This window comes from Anabrus simplex, chromosome 4 (genome assembly GCF_040414725.1).
Source record: "Anabrus simplex isolate iqAnaSimp1 chromosome 4, ASM4041472v1, whole genome shotgun sequence".
Taxonomy (NCBI): Eukaryota; Metazoa; Arthropoda; class Insecta; order Orthoptera; family Tettigoniidae; genus Anabrus; species Anabrus simplex.
In genome coordinates, this window is record NC_090268.1 from 34,345,252 (window position 1) to 34,366,540 (window position 21,289).

At 42.8% G+C, this 21,289-nt stretch overlaps 1 protein-coding gene across 2 annotated transcripts in view; it reads right to left on the bottom strand.

The window, feature by feature from the left end:
• The window catches only part of LOC136872373 (uncharacterized), a 619,604-nt gene that overhangs the window by 484,007 nt on the left and 114,308 nt on the right, over positions 1-21,289 (bottom strand). The gene's annotated exons all lie outside the window — the stretch shown is intronic.

Sequence of the window (21,289 nt, forward strand, 5' to 3'; positions counted from 1 at the left end):
TGTGATTTATTCAGTCCGGATCTGGGAGCAAATGGATTCACTACAGAGTACACTTAGCTATATTGGAATATATCCAAAATAATAAATATAGCTAGACGTAGCAGGTTGATCGTTGTGAACAGCTGGATTCGCGGATACAAGGTCTTGTATTTTAAAACAGTGGGTGTATGTAGTAGGGCAGGGACATGATGGAGTAGAGTTGCCTCCAGTCCCTTGTGTTTGAAATAAGTCTGCGGAGCAAAGTGGCTTGGGGGTGTGATTTTTGTTTGAAGAGGAAGTACAAGTAGGAAATGATCCTTTCTGAACAAATTAGGTACCGGTAGTGATGGCGTAATCGAACACTTTTAATATTCGAATAATCTCTAATCCGATTATTTAAATAATCGAATCAATAATGGAACGAGTTTCAAATATCATTCAGTTGTAGCAATGGGATAATCGAATACTTGTAATAATCGAATCGATAAACCCAATGAGTTTCAAATATCATTCAGTTGTAGTAATGGCATAATCGAATACCTTTAATGTTCGAATAACCTCCATCCGATTATTTAAATAATCGAATCAATAATAGAATGAGTTTCAACTTATTCAGTTGTAGTAATGGCATAATCGAATACTTTTAAGAATCGAATAAGCGATTATTTTGTATTCGATCATCCCATCACTAAAATGAAGAGGAAACAAAAATAAAATTAAAACTATGTATTCATCATCATCATCATCATCATCTGTTTACCCTCCAGGTTCGGTTTTTCCCTCGGACTTAGCGAGGGATCCCACCTCTACCGCCTCAAGGGCAGTGTCCTGGAGCTTCAGACTCTTGGTCGGGGGATACAACTGGGGAGTATGACCAGAACCTCGCCCAGGCGGCCTTGTGGAGGGATGGGAAGAGTGGAAGGGATAGGCAAGGAAGAGGGAAGGAAACGGCCGTGGCCTTAAGTTAGGTACCATCCCGGCATTCGCCTGGAGGAGAAGTGGGAAACCACGGAAAACCACTTCCAGGATGGCTGAGGTGGGAATCGAACCCACCTCTACTCAGTTGATCTCCCGAGGCTGAGTGGACCCCGTTCCAGCCCTCGTACCACTTTTCAAATTTCGTGGCAGAGCCGGGAATCGAACCCGGGCCTCCGGGGGTGGCAGCTAATCACGCTAACCACTACACCACAGAGGCGGACAAAACTGTGTGTTCAAGGGAGGAAATTTAAAATGAGTAAAAAAATGAAATAAACGCGTTTTTATTAAGCCGAAAAATTGACTGGAAATTAGAAATGATTATCCCACGCCCACACATCAAGCGAAAGATGAGATCAGCAGCGTTCTCGTCATCGGCTGGTATGAGTTCGAGTGTCTCCTGCAGGCCGAGGTTCCGAGTTAGCGCAGAGAGATAGGCGCACTCTGTGAGGATGTGGTTCACGGTGAATTCGGCACCACAGGAACACACTAGGGGGGAGGGGTCAACCCTCCTCAATCTACAAAAAACCAAGGTCTCTCTCCGTGAAGGCCGGAAAGAGGACCGCCACAAAACAGTTTTCTTAATTTCTCTCAGCTCGTTGGGAGTTCGGATAGCTAGCCACCCCGATTCCAAAGACGCAAAAGATAGTTCGACGTAGCTAAGAACAAATATCCATAGCAGGTACGTTCACAGTTCGAGGTGGTAAAAGTATTGCTTCTTTTCCAGCTTGATGCACAAGTTCATTTCCCGCAATCCCAACGTGGCTTGGAAGTCCCGCGCGAGGATCGAACAACCAGGTACAATTCAACAATAATGTTATTAAATTAAATTATGGCTTCCTATTGGAAACTTAGTTTTTGATGTAAAGGCCAAAGGGAGGCATTTATGAAAGCGCATTGTCCTCCATAAGAGGCTTGCAGCGGCGTCTCAACGGCGCCCTAGCCGCCAGCATCTTGGAAGGATGTAGCAATCCAACTTATGAGCCCACTGCTACACTGGGGCGAAACTCTGGTGTTTCACAATAGAAAATGCCTGAAGAGCTAATGTTTCAACATTTACAATCGATGAATTAAAATTATGGTTTCCTTCTTAACTTAGTTTTTGAAATAATTTTTTGTTTTTACGTCCCACTAACTACTTTTTGACGGTTTTCGGAGACGCCGAGTTTCCGGAATTTAGTCCCGCAGGAGTTCTTTTACGTGCCAGTAAATCTACCGACAGGAGGCTGTCGTATTTGAGCACCTTCAAATACCACCGGACTGAGCCAGGATCGAACCTGTCAAGTTGGGGTTAGGAGGCCAGCGCCTTAACCGTCTGAATAATTATAATTGTATTATATTTTGAATTTATTTAATTACTTATTTCAGAAGTAACTATCGACTCTGCACGGAATGAAATAAACGTCATATGCTTTAATGTAAGCTACGTAATGCACACTTGCATCCCATTTTACTAAATCTTTCGTCCTCCTGTGGGTGGGGATGATAGAATAACATCAACGATATCCCTTGCCTGTCGTAACTGGTGACTAGCAGGGGGACCAATGGCTCTCAACTTGGGAGTGTGGGTTGGCGACCACGGTTCCCATAGCTGAGTCTGGCATTGTTTCCACTTACTTGTGTCAGGTTTCTCGCTCTTATCTGTCATACCCAACTCCCTTGGTATACTCCTGTTTTGTTCCGGCCCCGACGGTATTGTTTTCGAGGTTTAGGGAGTTTATCACTTTCACGATCTTCGTGGCTCTTCTCTTTCTTTGATCGATACCTTCATTTTTCAAAATGTCGGATCTCCTTCATTTTCCTTCTGATTAGTGTTAATACAAGATGGTTACCAAGTTGCTCTTCCTCTTAAAACAATAATCACCACCACCACCACTTAATGTCACGTAGCAGGAACGGGACCTGACAGCCCGCTCTACCATTTGGCTTATGGAGTGAGTTTTCAATAGAGATTTTTAAAAATATTAAAACACTGTTTGTGTAAATATTTTTTATCTATTAAGTTAAAATAAAACTGTTTTCTTTATTATTAACACAGTGCATTGAAATGTTATTTTATTTTCTTTCCATTGATTGATTTGAATATATAATAAACCCTTTGAGCCTCCGTGGCTCAGGTGGCAGCACACCGGCCTCTCACCGCCGGGTTCCGTGATTCCAATCCCGGTCACTCCATGTGAGATTTGCGCTGGACAAAGCGGAGGCGGGACAGGTTTTTCTCCGGTCACTCCGGTTTTCACTGTCATCTTTCATTCCAGAAACACTCTCCACTATCATTTCATTTCATCTGCCATTCATTAATCATTGCCCCAGGGGAAGTGCGACAGGCTTCGGCAGTCGGCACAATTCCTATCCTTGCCGCTAGATGGGGGGGGGTCCATTCCATTCCTGATCCTGTCGAATATCTGGAAACAGGCTGTGGCCATTCATTTTTATTTCTCCAATGTACTCTTTAAATTCTAAGCACTATAGGTGCAATAAATAACAGAAGAAAATATCCACAACAACTCAAAAGAAGGCAAAAAAAAAAAAAAGCATTACTCTATCAAATAATGCCTTTGCTGGCGAGATGTAGTGTTTATAGTACACTATGTCTTCTGGTATGGGCTATATCAAATTTGTTACTTTCATTGACCTGTCTCTGTCTCATCCTTGGCTTTGACAATATGAAAGTGACTGAGGTATGAGTGATGCTAGTAATACCATTCCTTATGCAGCCGGTCCCTGTTATGAGTGGTGTGAAAATATCACTCATAGGGTCGGTTAGTGCATGCATTTCAGTGGGCTTGGCAGACTGATATATAATAGCAACGGCTGGCTCGGTGAGGAAAGCAACGGGAAACTACCTCACTCCTCATTTCCCTAGTACACCTCTTCAGTGACGCCTAGGCTATTTATGACAGCTGTTGACGGAGCGGCAGAAGATCAAACCAGTCTTCGGGCTGAATACCAAACATACAGCCAACGGCCGTAGCCGTGTTGAAACACCGGATCCCGTGAGATCTCCGAAGTTAAGCAACATTGGGCGTGGTCGAGAAGTGGATGGGTTGCCACGCGCTGTTGGTGGGGGGTAAGGGAATGGAGGAGTGAAAAGGAACTGGCCACCCTACCGTACGTAAACTCCGGCTCAGACACACCTCTGCGGAGGTTCGGACCTGCCTTCGGGCAGAACACACCCTTACCTACCTTACCTATCAAATAGGCAACAGAAGCTGAATTATGCAATAAAAGGCAAAATAAAAACTGACCCTATCGTTTCCAAACGTACGGAAACGTGCTTGTCTCTATTTGTCACTTAGATATAAACACCCAGGTACAAAAGTCATTTTGACTAACTTCTGGGCTCTGCTAATTATTTACTAGCACTTGATTCACTTTATATTTAATTTTGGCACTCAGCCGTTTTTATTGTATTTATTGGTAGTGGAAATGAACTTTGTTCAAGTTTATCAAACTCAACCTGTGCTTGGTTGCCAGGTAGTGTATCTCCGCCCAGCTTTAAGCTGCTCTCTAACTTTAATAGACTTCAGTCTAGTTTAATTTGTTAACTACCTCGTGCTAACCTGTGACCCTTCAGGCTCGGGATTAAGCACTTCGTTCATTAATTTGTAGGTTCAAGTTATTTAATTATTTATACAAACTTCGATAGCGTCTCAAAACTATGTTATATATCAAAATTATAAGATCGGGTCTCTTTAAGGTCTCGTTCAACAACTTTTATTTTATCTCTTGTAATCTATGCTACATATTAAGAGAGTTTACTGAAAACAGCTCCGGCAAATCCGTCCGTCTGTTCTATCGGACCGATCTGCTTCCTATTTGTTTTATTGTCTCCGGAATTACCTGCCCGTGAATCATGAGACATTGACAGGTATCTAAGTTCAGCTAACTTTGATTAATCAAAAAATCAAATCATTAAATGATCACTCCAGTGACTGCAGGCGAAGGCTTATCCTAACCCGCATACATTCTGCAATTAGCAGATTGCTAAGCGACTCACACTTAAATTTTTAAAAAAAATTCTAGTGGCTTTACGTCGCACCTATACAGACAGGTCTTTATGGCGACGATGGGATAGGAAAGGGCTAGGAATGGGAAGGAAGCAGCCGTGGCCTAAATTAAGGTACAGCCCCAGCATTTTCCTGGTGTGAAAATTGGAAACCACGGAAAACCATCTTCAGGGCTGCCGACAGTGGGATTCGAAGCCATTATCTCCCGGATGCAAGCTCACAGCTGCGCGCCCCTAACCGCACGGCCAGCTAGCCCGGTCTTTATATACTGATATACGATTTTCATCCTTAGTAATGTCATTGCATGCAGCCATTTTTGATTACTACCTGCGAAGCCAGAGAGTATACACTTCCTCTGATCACGGAAAAATACTATTCCCTGATAGATACTCTTTGATTCTCTAATCTTCCCCAGCTTCCAAATATATTCAACAGATGGTAGAGCGTTCCCAATAACTTAAATGTTGCTAAGAGAAAAACGTCTATGTACAAACTGTCCCCATGAGAAACGCCCTAGATATTATCTAGAAACACCTGTCAAAGGATAACCTAGCTTCGCTGGAAAGAGTGAAGGCCATGTATATTAAGAAAGTCCTCTGTCTGACGAAAAACGCTCCATCGAGGCTAACCTATGAGATCACAAGACAACTGTTCTATATAGATCTACGATTAAAAATACCGTTGCTTTCCACGACACAATACCAATCTTTACATCAAGAACTGCAGGATAAAAGAGCGAATATCTTCTTCTTCTTCTTCTTAATATGTTTACCCTCCAGGGTTGGCTTTTCCCTCGGACTCAGCGAGGGATCCCACCTATACCGCCTCAAGGTCAGTGTCCTGGAGCTTGACTCTGGGTCGGGCATACAACCGGGGAGAATGACCAGTACCTCGCCCAGGCGGCCTCACCTGCTATACTGGGGGATGGAAAGATTGGAAGGGATAGACAAAGTAGAGGGAAGTAGGTGGCCGTGCCTTAAGTTAGGTACCATACCGGCATTTGCCTGTAGGAGAAGTGGAAAACCACGGAAAACCACTTCTAGGATGGCTGAGGTGGGAATCGAACCCACCTCTACTTATTTGACCTCCCGAGGCTGAGTGGACCCCGTTACAGCCCTCGTACCACTTTTCAAATTTCGTGGCAGAGCTGGAATTCGAACAGGGGCCTCCGGGGGTGGCAGCTAATCATACTAGCCACTACACCACAGAGGCGGACTTAAAAGAGCGAATATAAGGATAGATTTTTATCAAACAGGGAGCATGATGACGTCAGAATGGATGAATCATGACTACGAACTGTGACATACCATAAAGCGCTTCTTATTAAATGTTCAAAAAGCATTGAAAAGGGCAGGCAAAACAATATGACTACAGTAGGCATATCAAGACGAGTATCTGACCTATTTATAACGAATACTGCGGAGAAGCACGGGTCCTTTAGTCATTTAGTAAATGTGTAATATCTGTGGTTTCCTCTATCCATCTCATCTACTATTCTGAACCCTAAGGTATTGGTTTCTTTTTCCAATATTTGTCCCTGCTTTATTTTTCATTCTGAACCCTAAAATATTGGTTATCTTTACCACAATTATTTTTCCACAATCGAAACCCCAAAGGGATCAGCAATCAATGGTCGTTAAAGGCAATAGTCGTACAAACCGATTTTTTATATTTTGCAAAAAATGTCATATTTGTATATTTTAGACCGCACACTTACATGGTTAATAAACAGAATTAAGTTAAAACTTCAAAAAAAAAAAGTATCGGTAACTGAAATAGCCTAAGTACTGTGTTTTACAACAGCACAATATTAGTGGAGTGTGACTGCGAGGAATTTCATTGGCTTTCATTTGTTTGTTGCTTAAACCATCCAAGCAAAGATTATTCAATGTCTTTGTGCTCGGATAGTTTGATCCGCTTGATTTTTAAAGAATGTTCTTAGAAAAGAAAATGTATTTTCTGTCTGTCCTTCCAAATTGTAGAAATTGTGATACACACAACTCCTTTCCGATGTTGGCATTTGTTTCTCCATTTCCTAATTGCCATATGTATGTGACTTTTCTAAACACTTTACTTTTCTTTTGAGAGATCTTCATAGCGATGGTTGGCTCGACTATTTAACAGACTGATTTGAAATAAGCGTTAGATTGTTGTCAATAATCCACAAATACGTAACAAATAAAAATCAACATCGAACGTTATAGCGGATAAATGTGATCAAAATACGTCGTTATACCCGGGATATGTCGTAATAACCGAGGTCGTACTAACCGATATTTTAAATACAGTGTTTATACAGGATTTAGACGGGACCGTTATTCACCGTTATATCCAATACGTCGTTAAAACGGATGTTGCTATAAACGGTTTCGATTTTAGATATCTAGTGCAGCAAAGTATCCAGTGAGTATCCAAACATTTCTAAATGTAGGGTAGTCGCTTTGAATATATTCTCTAAAGAGACCGTTGGCCGTAAGTGTAGGTACTCTCTCAATAAAGAAAAACCTACTTCAAAAGGAAAGAATGGAATTAATAATGCAGTATGTCTCCATTTGTGCAATGTACTGTAGCCTACCTACCGTATTTCATTTTCTAAACGTCACTTCATGTTGCTGAAGTTACTATATCCCTATTACTCTCCGTTTGCTTTATTTGTGTTATGAAAGGGAAAGAGTGGTCGTTTACACCTGTAACAAGTTGATCTTATGTTTCCGTATTGAAATAAAGGTAACAATAAAAGTACGAAATACACCATGTTCATAAAAACCACAACACCTGGAAAGACTGGAGATAGGAAGTTTATATTCACAGGACATGTGAATTAGTATGTTCTGAAGAAATTATTAGCATTTGAACCACGTCGAACCTCAGATTTAAGATCCACATCGATATATTGCCGCACCACCACCGACTAGTAAAATGTGCCTGCGGCTCTCGTTGTCGTAATAAACCGAAGGTAATGGATCAGTGTGACTTGAGCAGATGTGCAGGATGACGCGCAGACGTATGCGAGAACCGTACCGTCAAATGAGTGAGTTTGAAGGAGGACGCATTATTGGCATGAGGGAACGTGATGCACCCGTCCGGGAAATTGCTGTTCGTGTGGGCTGAAGTGTGTCGGCAGTGCAACGGGTGTGTACAGAATGGTTCACAGAAGGCCGTAGAACACGACGGGATGAGTCTGGTCTCACCACCCAGACCACCCCCAGAGAAGATCGACACCTCATACGAATAGCATTGTAGGACAGATCTCCGTCCTCCTCGGTTCTGGCGCAACAGTGGAACGGTGGAACACATCGTACACTAACACTCCGTCACCGTTTATTACGGTCTGGGTTACCGACGCGTCGCCCACTTCTCCGCCTACCTTTGACTAATGTGCATAAACATGCTAGACTGCAATGGTGTACGGAACGACGTCACTGGGAACAGCAATGGGAGCAGATAGTGTTTTTGGACGAATCCAGGTCCTGTTTGTTTGAAAATGATGCCCGCACTTTGATTCTCCGCAGACAGGGAGAGAGGCATCACATTGACTGCATTTGCACAAGACATACAGCGCCAACTCAACGCCTTACAGTGTAACTGTTCGACCCTTGAGGAGACGAAAGTTATTACCTTGGGACACATGAATATCAAATAAACTATATGTGGCTTGCCCGCAAATTGCCACGCAAATAGAAACAATTAACATTCCATGGTTTCCCATTTCTCTATGTGATGTTTGGACGCCAGGGTTACAGTTTTTAACAAAACTGTAAACCAAAATTTATATTTACTAGCATAGAGACTTACACTTAAATCACAGAGGTAGGATTTTAAATAATTAACCATGAAGTATCGTTTGAGAAAGAAAATTAACGCAATATAAAATACAAATGAATTTATTATACGAAAAAAATTAGATGAATTGGAAAAGTTCCTTAAAGCGTGGAGGAATTTAGAATTTACATTACTCAAATTACTATTGCTTGCTTTATCTAATTGAAGCTCACCAATTGCAGCTTCCGTTGAAGTCATCTGGTTTCCGTGGTTACTCGTTCCCTTCTTCTTGATGTAGAATTGGCTCCGTGGACATCCTTCCTTCTCTGATGTGGTACGGGCTATCTTGACTAGCACTCCCTAATTGCCTAGTCTTTAAATTAGACATTGGCTCTATACTTGTAAAAACTGATCAGCGTTGATCGTATGAGGAGAAAATTCAGAGATATGAATTTTTCCATGTTAGTAGAAATCTCAATCCAACTGAGCTATACTATTTATACGGTACAGACTTGTACCAAATTCCATGGACTTGAACTAAACGTAGTTCTTCGTCCAGAAGATTTCCTGAATATAACACAAGCCGTAAGCTTGTTTCGTCTCACGCAGATCCGATAACATGACCGCAGCTAAGTACTGTATCGAAGCGACAACACAATGTACAAAAATAACTATGTCTCGGAGAGACCACACACTGTCTCAAAATCAATAACGTCGTTCAAAGTAGATGTTCACAGTAGAAGTAGCGATGTGAGTGAGTATCGTCACTCCGTAAGTCCGTAACTCCGTATTGTATTCCGTATTGTATATCGAGGGTTGCTCTGCACTTGATAATATACCCGGGCTCTCCCCACTCTTGATAATAGCTCAATCTCAGTTCTCTATATAACGAAGCATCTGATTCGTAGATCGCATTATCATCTCCCACTTATTTCTTCTTGACAAGACCAGTAGGCGTGGCGATGATGTAGTCTGCAAGTCTAGCCTCGCGCGCAGGTCGCTGTATAGTCCCTTGCTCATGAGTTTAACCCAAGTGAGTCATGCAATTTCCTCGCTCAAGAATAGCCTTTTCCGTATACACAAGTATGAGATGAAATGACAACAACTATGTCTCAACATATTGACCATATTTACAGTACATAATGAATTCCAATCCTACCTAATATAATAATTTAAATAATAAATGATGTTATAATTATATAATATGATTTCAAAAGTCTTATTTACAAATGATTGACGTAGAATAAATATGTTATTACGAATAATTGCCGATGGCGGATAAACTTGATATCAAATGATATCGCGTAAAAGGATAGTATATTAAATTAGTCTGGCTGGAGAAGCCTGGAAGGTTACAATAGTGTGGGGAACTATCGGGTACAACCACACATCACAGTTGGTGTGTGTCCACAATAAAAATAGTTCGTTGTTCGGAATGAAATTTGATACAATTCGATACATTACCTGAAAGAAAGAAAGAAAGAAAGAAAGAAAGAAAGAAAGAAAGAAAGAAAGAAAGAAAGGCAGAAAAACGAAAGAACGACCTCTGTGTTTAATGCTTTTCGACGTCCATCATTCTCACTGAGCTAACCAGACAGTTCCGGTACAGACTTCCGTTCATGATGCTTGTGCTTAGCCACACGTGGTTAAAGTGTTGCCTGTACAGGGTGAACAAAAAATGCCGCACGTGGAGGTCGGCATGCGGTTCCTCGTCGAAATTCACGACAAAAGTTTATCTTGCAAGACCTAGTACCGCCAATAGGTTTAATAGAAATGCGAGTTAAGAAACGAGGCTCTGGCAACACTGTAACGGCGTGCAGCGTCACCAAGCATAGGTCGCATGAACTCGGCGCTCAGCCGGAGCTGTCTCATTAGCTCAGTGAGACGAGGTAATGCCATAAATGCCGGTTGTGCGGACTCGCCGATGTTCGAGTCGCGTTCGCGCCAAATTTTAATGTATCAAATCGTATCCAATGTACACCTCCACTATGATCTGTCTTACCCTTACAGTTACCTTTATTTAAACATTCAAGCATAACATGAACTTCTTACAGACGTAAAAAACACTTTGTTTCGTCCATAGCACAAATAAAGCCAATACGTAGAACATAATAGTGGATACATTAACATCGTCTCTATCCAATGCGGTACAAGGAAACACAATAGAGTATAGTAGGTAGGCTACACTGGATTGCCCATTATGCTACGCACAATAATTCTATAGTGTACGTGTGATGTCCAGTCTTATCTTCACAGAGCCAGTACGTACACTTACGAGCAAAGTTCACTTCACATATGATGTCCAAAGCGACCACCCTGCATTTGCAAACACTTCGCTACTCGCTGGAGCATACTTTGCCGGATCCTACGCAACACACCTGCATCCACCATTGCCTATGCAGCATGCACGCGAGATATTAGGTCTTATACATCCATGGATGGAGTACTATAAACATGTTCCTGTAAGTGTCCCCACAAATAAAAATATAGTGGATTAAGGTCCGAGGAACGTGGAGGCCAGAACATTGGACCTCCACGACCAATCCGTTTCCCTTGAAACGCTTCATTTAACCAGTTACGCACAGTCATTCCAAAGTGTGCCAGTGCCCCATCATGCTGAAAGCATAGCTGTCGCCGAAAACCAAGTGGAACGTTTTCTAAAGCGTCAGGCAAAGTATTGCCCATAAACGTAGGATAGCGGGGCGTATTCAACTTGTCCGGCATAGGTAAGGGCCTAAAAGCACTCCTCCCACGATTCCAGCCCACAGGTTTATGTCAAAGCGTGCCTGAAAGCCACGTTCACGGGTGACACGTGGGTAATGGTCACACCAAAAATGGTTGTTGTGATGGTTGAAATTACCTTCCCAAGTGAAGCTACACTCGTCACTCCATATCACATACTCATACTGCATACTCACGAGCAGCAGCAGAAGCTTGGTTATCGGTTGCACCCAACACTAACAAGGGAACATCCACAATGGTGAAGTCGCCGATCGCGATGAAACTTAGCAAACACATTGAGGTACATGTAAAAACAATGCCAGCATCAATTTTAGGCGCCAACATTCATTAGCGCGTTAACTAAGGGGCCTAAAAGTTGCGACATTTCAAGTTCCGCGCGATCAGCGATGAATACCTGCTGGCCAATGCTAAGCCGGCACACACACTTCCCGTCTGGAGACACACCCTCTGCACCGCCTTTTACCCTCCAAGTGGTTCTCCCCGGCACGTTCCCCTCCCTTCTCCTCGCGCTTGCCGGCTGCTTGGCTGTGGAACGAGACCGGCGCTATATTTTGCTTCTTTAGGTACTATAATTATTGAAATCCTTTAAATTACGTTCCGTTTCATACATAATGATAATAAATAACCTAAACGTATTTACTCATATTTTATGCAAATGTTATATTTTCATTCCTGCTAATTCCGGTGGGTTGTCAATTCGTGGGTACAACCCCGAGTTAAGCACCATCGGGCGTGGACAAACGTGGTATAAGGTATCGCGTCCGACTTAGGCTTAAATTATTATTTACGTCTGAAACACCTTGAAGCTGTCGGTAGTGTCATTTAGAGTGGACATACATATGCAATTTTTTAAATAAATCACCCACCTTGAAACAACGTTAAATATCCTTTTATTTGAAGAAATAACGTGCCCGAGTAGAGGATCTCAATGAATGTAATGGGATGTTGTACCTCGGGATATCAAAATATGGTTACAGGTCCAGACCTTCTTTTCATGTCCACTCCCCTACCCCCATTTTGTGTACGCTATCAGTTGTGTCATAACGAAACGAAATCGCGAACAACAGCGATTATAAACTCCGAGTTAGAAACTGCTGGTATTTCCCGTATTACGTACTCTGGTATAAGGAATCTAGATAGAATGTTTTTATTTGTGCTTGTATTGAACGATGTATTTATGTTTTGCAGTGAAAGGCACAACACATTTCAACTGCAGCCATGGTTGTCGAACATAAATCAATTAAATGCATAGACAACTTTGATATGAGTATGACATGGAATGATTGACGTAATAAGCAAAGTCTTTAAAAAGAAATAAAGATGTGCATTTATATATGCAGTAGATATACCGTAATCACAGGCAGAGATGTAGTCCTACTTACTCGTACTTTTGCGCTATAGCTGACAGAGGTCTATGTATTCAACAAGTAGCCATATTAAAGTATCACGCTACAGTCTTCTGGGTACAATGGCAGTTACATACGTAAAAGTGTACATGGCTATTGTACGAACTGGTACAACAATGTAAACTGCCTATACAATGTGGAAATTCCAAGGGAGAGCTATGAGGAAGGCTGATAGCGTACGCAGTGTAGCACAGGTTCTGTTCGACAGCTAAGCAGACGGCAGCGCGGGGAGAGGGAAACGAGTGGTGCTGAACCAGGCGGGGCGGAGGGGAGGAGGAGCAGAGGTGTGGCACAAAGCACTGTTCCGGCTAAGCATTGGTCAGGAGGAATTCATCGCTGTTCGCGCGGAACTTGAAATGTCGCAACTTTTAGGCCCCTTAGTTAACGCGCTAATGAATGTTGGCGCCTAAAATTGATGCTGGCATTGTTTTTACATGTACCTCAATGTGTTTGCTAAGTTTCATCGCGATCGGCGACTTCACCATTGTGGATGTTCCCTTGTAAGTGCATATCGACGTATTCGCCGTTTGTGTACTCCATCAGGAAGCCGCCCGCATGCACTTAACAGGACCAGTTATGGTTGTGCACTGAGTAGTTAGTCGACACATGTATTCAGTTGAATGGATCACACTGTCATGTTCGTCTATTGTTATGTGACAACAGGATGTCATGCTTACAAACGAAGTTACACGACGGGAACTAGGGACCTGACGTCACACACACACAAAAGAAAAAAAAAGAACCTGACGTAGATTCGAGCCGTAGCTCCATGGTGCATGTGGGTTTGATGACCTAGCAGTCTACTCAGTGAAGCAGGTATGGTAGAGCGGGATGATGCACTTTTCTCTATTATATTCCGATGCGCTGCAGGATGTGACAGTGTTGCCAGTTTCTCGTTTTCGACTTGTTTTCCAACAGCACCAGATCCGATTTGGCTATAGAAACGTTTTGTCTTGCAATGGGCTGAGGAATCGCATGCCGACCTTCAAGTGCGGCAGTTTTTGTTCACCCTGTATATTCGTCCTTCCACCTTGGCCAGTCTTAAGACATGGCAGGGTTCTTCAACGCTGTGGGAAATCTGTCCGAGTTTTCTCGGACTGAGCACTCCTTGACGGCACCTGACTGTGTAGCGATCTAATCCTACAACCATCAACACAGTAGTCGAACTCGAACAGGGTTGCTTTGGCTAACAGTGCGCCTACTTGACAGCAACTCAAATGAAAGGCCGGAAAAACATTACTTTGAAGTTGTCATTTCTGTTTGATTCACTTGCCAATGTTTGTTTTTACAACGACCGGTAAAATATTCTCGAGTAACATATATTGACGAGCTTTATTACTCTAAATAAACTGCAAGATAATTCGAGGGAAGAGACGCTGCGTCAGAGGAGCCCGGTAAGAATAGCTGCAGTGCAGAGCCAAGAATCTGTCAAGCAGACAGCGTGATATTAATTATGGTGGGAGTTGTAAGCAGACACACGGCTGGTGATCTTGACCTGCATTTAACAGCAAACCTTCATCGACGCAGTCACTGCCAGAGAGAAACAGGAAGGATGAAGAGCGGAGACGTCAGATATGCGTCTCGTCAGTTACTGATGATGTCAAGAGGCCATGCGTGCGGGGTGCGTGATAGCCGAGTGACACAGTCACTGGTTTCTCACCAAGATAGCCGTAATTCGAATCCTCAATTGCGGCGATTAGGGGGGGGGGCGGTGCAATCCCCCACCCCGCTTTGCGGAGAAAACATTACGTTGTTGTTGTTGTTGTTGTTGTTGATGATGATGATGATGATGTTTGTTGTTTAAAGGGGCCTAACATCGAGGTCATCGGCCCCTAATGGCACGAAATGAAACGAAATGAAATGACAACTTAAAATTCCAAAATCCTCCACTGACCAGAATTCAAAGCATGAGGAAGAAGAATGAATGGATGGATGGACAGATATGAATTTAAAACGATCAGTGGATCCGACCCACAGTGCCTCACATACACAGAAGCTGGCACAAAACAATAGTACTACTGACCAAGGGACTGCTTCTATAGCACGACGCTGAATCGATTATGCGTATAGTCAAAACGGGTCCAAAATCCAGGTCATCAGCCCCTCATAATGGTATTTATCGCTAGGAAAGTAGAACCATGCTATGTGTAATGTTGCGGTACTAATCAAAAGTAGCGGAGACTCGCGGCTTTCCACACATTATGGTACTATTCACAGGCAGTGTAATGCGCACATGGTAACACAGACCTATGGTGTTTCGCACATTAAGGCGCTATTTGCAGGCAACGCATACCTATAAAGGCAACACAAACCTATGGCGTTCCTCACATAAGTGGACTAACCACAGGGACTCGTACTATCCCGTGGAGTTCCTCAATAGTGGGAACTGAGCATAGGTAAGGCAGAACCATGGTGTCGCTAATCCCATGGTGTTGCTCATATAGGTGTACGAATCACAGGTACTGTAGGACTCGCATCTTGATTCACACACTCTCGCTACTAATCACAAACCTATTGCGTACCTAACATAGTGGTACTACGCGCAAGAAAATGCAACCCATGGTGTTACCTGCGTGATAGTATTAATTACATGTAGTTTCATGGTTCTAATTGGATCATCCCTTGGCCGCCCCTTTTAGTCGCCTCTTACGACAGGTAGGGGATACCGTGGGTGTATTCTTCGTCAGCCTCCCCCACCCACAGGGGGTGTGTTTGGTCCGCGAGAGGTATTTTATTTCCCTCAAGTCCACCGGCTAGCCGGTTAGGACCCCACTATCCGCCACCTGGGACGCGCCACGTGGGAGTATCACCTCTCCCCCTACTATGCCAGCGTAGTAGGTTCGTGGCATTACATTTATTTTTATCCCATTTTATCCGGCTGAAACTATGAATTATATAATCCATTAAAAAAGCAATTTTACAGACCCTGTTGTCTTATCAGCTGTTCTTTCCTTTATTTTCTTTCATTACTAGCAAAAGTACCCCTACTGTACATGCAGTGAATAAGATATTTTTAAATTGCATGTTACTTAGCGTTCCCATACGTTGTTTCCAATATAAACTGCGAGTTGCGGAGTTGTGATGATAACGGTAGGCTCACCTACCTAATGCCATTCACAATCGAGTAAGTAAATTTTCATTATAATGGGAGGCCCCATTACCTATTGCGCGGCCACAGTCGATTTTGGAGAGTTTTCATTAAATGGCAGGCGCCCTCTTCTACTTCCAGACAGATTACAGTTGAGTAGATATTATTATATTAGCAGGCACCTTCCCTACTGCCAGTCAAGATAGAGTTATGCTGTTATCATTATAATGACAGGCCCCTTTTCTTAATGACAGTCACACTGAGTTTGTGAGTTTGCATTATAATAGAAAGGCCACTATGCCTAATGCCAGTCACATTTTAGATGGGTAAATTTGTTTATAATGGCGGGCACATATGCCCACTCCCAAACACAATCGGTTAGGGGAGTTCTTAACAAAATTGCATGCTCCCTTGACTTCTGCCAGTCAAATCGAGAAGGGAATTATTAAGGTAGTCCCTCCTTACTAATGCTAGTAACAGAAGAGTTGGAGAAGGATCACATTCCTACTGCCAGTCAAAGTCGATGTGGACAGTAATGAGTACAATAGCAGACTCCCTCCTGCTGAGAATCACTATCGATTTAAATATTAATTACAATGGCAAGCACACCATTTCCACATCGCTACAAATCGACCTCAATGAATATACAGTATATAGATCGACATACGAAGTATATGCATGTTTACAATATTGCAGATTAACTGGTGCCTACCGTGTGCCTGTACATTGACTGTTTTGGCGAAATTTCCGTACAGTTATCCTTTTCAGGTGTAATAATGACCATCTGAGTATTTTTAGCTTTGGTGTCTGTTTGTTTGTTTGTCTGTTTGTCTATAACTTGATGATGATGATGATTGTTGATTAAAGGGACCTAACAGCTAGGCCATCGACCCCTAATGGTACGAGGTGAACGAAACGAAAATTAAAACTTCAAAATGTATCCGATGACTAGAATCTAAAACGATAATGATGAAAAAGTGATGGAGAAACATAAACAATCACTAGATCCAGTACACAACGCTTTAATTACTGGGATGATACTCATTATCTAAAGAGAACCAAAATCCAGGTCACCGGCCCCCCATGATGATACTATTCGTTGGGAAAGCCGAACCATGGTATTCCTCCTATAATGGTACTAATCACAAGTATTCTCATGGTCCTAACGCCATCAACCCTTGGTAGCCCCTCTTAGTTGCCTCTTACGACAGACAGGGGACACCGTGTGTGTATTCATCTGCGTCTCTCACCCACAGGGGGTAGTTTGTCCTTCAGCAGATCATTCCAGTACCGTAATTGTACTGACACGAGACTGGGGTATTTAAAGACATTCAAACACTACTGGAATGAGCATGAATCGAACCCTTCTCCTTGAACAAACAAGAAATAAACCATGTTAGCAAATTACCCCAGCAAATGCCAATTGATTAAGTTATACTTGAGAATGTTTCTTACGGTCAAGGAGAAAGTATCTTCAGAGTTATGCAAAGACGATAATAGTTATATCATATTATTATTACAAGTGTTATTATCACCATCGTATGGCCTGCGATACAGTATGCAACCATATTGATGTGACGCCATATACGAGGCCTGCGGGTCAATTTCGACGTTCCATTTTAAAAACCGAATTTGTCTTGGGTAATCTACTCGAGTGTTAGTTAATTCTGTCGAGTCTACAGAGAAATTTTACTTGCAGGCATCGTAAAACGTGAACATTTTCCTGCCCTTAAAAATGTGACTGAAGAGTTTTTTTTCGCTAGTAGCTTTACGTCGCACTGACACAGATAGGTATTGTGGCGACGATTGGATAGGAAAGGCCTAGGAGTTTGAAGGAAGCGGCCGTCGCCTTAAGGTACAGCCCCAGCATTTGCCTGGTGCGAAAATGGGAAACCACGGAAAACCATCTTCAGGGCTACCGACAGTGGGATTCGAACCTACTATCTCCCGAATGCAACCTCACAGCCGCTCGCCCCTAATCGAACGGCCAACTCGCCCGGTATTGACGAGTTTGATCTGGACGTTGACACTACCACTAATCCCCTCAGCCCGTGAAAGATGTTGATCGGAAATGCTACTGTCTAGAACGTAATCTTGCTGCATTAGAGCAATAGGAAAATAAATCGCTGTAGTAGCGCATTAGGGAGACCGCTTTGATGCTCTGCTTGCCACTTGCGTGGATCCTGTATATGAATTTGCTTTCGGGTATCATCACTAATGTTGATGTCACCGAAGCGACAGTTTTATTTGAGAACAAGTCTCAGGCAGACCCCAAGGCACCGGACTCTCGTAGTACCGCATTAGCTAACGTCTGGTAAGTAGAGATAGCCTGGAATAGATCGGTAATTGTGTGAAGTGGAACGCAGTTAGTACTTCACAGTGAAATCGCTATGACCAAATAGTTTGACCTTGCCCTTGCACAAGACCTTTAGGCGAACATTTACCATTTGTTGTTACGTAACATCAATTTGCGACCTTCTTCCGTAGCAGTACATGCAAGGTCACCTGCAAAAGGTCGGTATATACAGAGTGGGTCTCGGCCCGTGGCTGGTCCGTGGTCCGACAGCTCTGCGCTCCTACCGGCCAACCGAGCAGAGGAGAGGTTGCTACCACTCTACCGTGGCTCTACGCCTCTGCATTCGGGAGACGGGACAGGGCTGGACCTCAGGGCTGGCCCCACCCGTCGGCTACCCTGAGAATGATTTTCCGTGGTTTTCCATTCCCCTGCACTAAGGCGAATGCCGGGACAGTTCCTAGTATAGGTCACGACCGCCAACCCTCGGAGCACAAATCTCCCGGCCTCTGAGATGGCGTCACCATCTAAGAGGCCCGCCTCCCTCTTCAGGGGAGGAGTGAAAACATAGTAGTAGTAGTAGTACCTGCGAGAAGTTATTAGGAAGTAAAGCTGTATATTTCTGTACGGCAGCTACTCTAAGTTGGGGTGTGCTCATGACGCTGTGTTTTCATTTATATTTTCTCCACTTACTCTGGACAAATTCACAGCTGGCAACTCAATCTCATGCACAGAATTATGCTTCTGAAGCGTAACCAGCGGTTTTTTTTTCTGGAATAAAATTAACCGGTACTCACTCGAACCATCCTACACACAGAATACTGCAGTCGCAGGCTACAGTTTCTATGGTGTCATATTATGCTACCAGGTAGCCGATTGCAGTAAATTAATTCAAACTCAATTTAAAACACATAGTGCACTATAATGTCTAATCCAATCTATAGGCTAAGGCACAACTTAATCATTACATTAATTTTCCTTACGTGTGGCCAGCATCCGGTATTCGGGAGATACCGGGTTCGAACCCCACTGTCGACAGCCCAGAAGAGGTTTTTCCGTAATTTCCTATTTTAACACCACCTCTCGGTCGCTTTCTTCCCACTCCTAGCCTTTCCTATCCCATCGTCGCCATAAGATATATCTGTGTTGGTGCTACGTAAAGCAAAATGTGAAAGCACTCACGTACCCTTATGAACTTCAGGATTATTGTGTAACACCACCTTTCCTACTCCACATAATCTTCAGAAAACATTTTCAATGTGTGTATCTACTGCATGTTTTAAGTGAGCAAATTTATTTGCTTCTGCGAGTCTGCGTTTTAAGTTCTTACTTCTACTTTCGTTATTCATTCTATTACCGAAGTAACAATATTCATATACATACGTACTCTTAGGACTACTTAATATTTTCTGCATCACCCTACTTTAATCGATTGAATTCCATTTACTTTACACAGAAAGTTTTTTCTTTGAGATAAACTTTAGAGAGTCCAGCTAAACCTCGTGAAGGCTGTAAGTACAACCAGATTATGGCCATGGAACAGAAACATGCAGAACACACAAGCGAAGGTCTTTGCATTTCAAGATCCAAGGAGAGAATTGGGAGCAGCTTGAAGAACAGGTCTTGCATATTGGAGAATACTAAACAGAGACACCAATACCATCTGGAACTGCAGGGTAGGAGCAGGCTGGAAACAGAAGTTTCTGCTGAAAGCAACTGACATGTTGTCTTAACGTGGATTTAAATGAAGACGATGTCCTAAAGGAGCGAGCATGCGAACTACCTTGCTAACACCCTGTCATCAGTACTCTCACACACCTTAGCAACTCAATTAAAGCTGCGAAAACACCGAATGGCTTTCTTTGCATGTATGGGTGATCTATCGCACTAACAGAAAGAGAATGGTAAAATTGTTCGAAGTATTGTTTCCTCAAATTTTTGGCAAAATTAACCTTTGGAAATACCCGACGTAAAATACAAGAATTATATAATCATGTATTGCTTACTTGTTTCTTCAATGAGCCTTCTACTCAATTATCCTTGCAGTTTTGGCATGATATTTCGCAGACCAATAACCAGAGAGATAAACGAATAGAAATAACTTAAAACTAAGCTACACCATTTACATTGTCTAGATAGCAATTTCAATGTTCTGTCATACTTTACCAGATGGCAGTGATCTATTGGGTGACCTATTGCCGAGATCTGTTGTGTAAACGTGTCATCAGAGAACATCTGCGTGCTGAAATCGTAGGAGCGCGGCTCAGTGGCTCAGACAGTTCAGACGCTGGCCTTCTGACCCTAACTTGGCAGGTTCGATCCTGTCCCAGTCCGGTGGGATTTGAAGGTGATAAAATAAGTCAGTCTCGTATCAGTAGATTTACTGGCACATAAAAGAACGCTTGCGGAACTAAATTCCAGCCCTCGGCATCTCTAAAAACCGAAAATGTAGTTTGTGGGACGTAAAGCTAGTAACTATTTTTATTATTATTATTATTATTATTATTATTATTATTATTATTATTATTATTATTATTATTATTATTATTATTATTATTATAGTGGCTTTACGTCGCACCAGGACAGATAGATCTTGTGGTGACGATGGGATAGGGAAGGGCTACGAGTGAGAAGAAAGCGGCCGTGGCCTTAATTAAGGTACGGCCCCAGCATTTGTCTGGTGTGAAAATGCGAAACTATGGAAATCCATCTTCCGGAATGCCGACAGTGGGATCCGAACCCATTATTTCCCAGATGCAAGCTCACATATGCGCGGCCTTAACCGTACGGCCACCTCGCCCGTTTAACATTATTATTAGCCTATATATTCCGCTGTTCCGACATCAGTGGAGTCGCGGGTGCGAACTGTGCCACACAAATGGATTTGGCCCTGGTTTACGGCCGGATGCCCTTCCAGATGCCAACCCTACATGGAGGGATATAAACACTATTGCGTGTTTCTGTGGTGATTGGTATGTAGCGTCTTGTCTGAATATGAAGATGAAACTGTTGGGACAAACATAAATACCCAGTC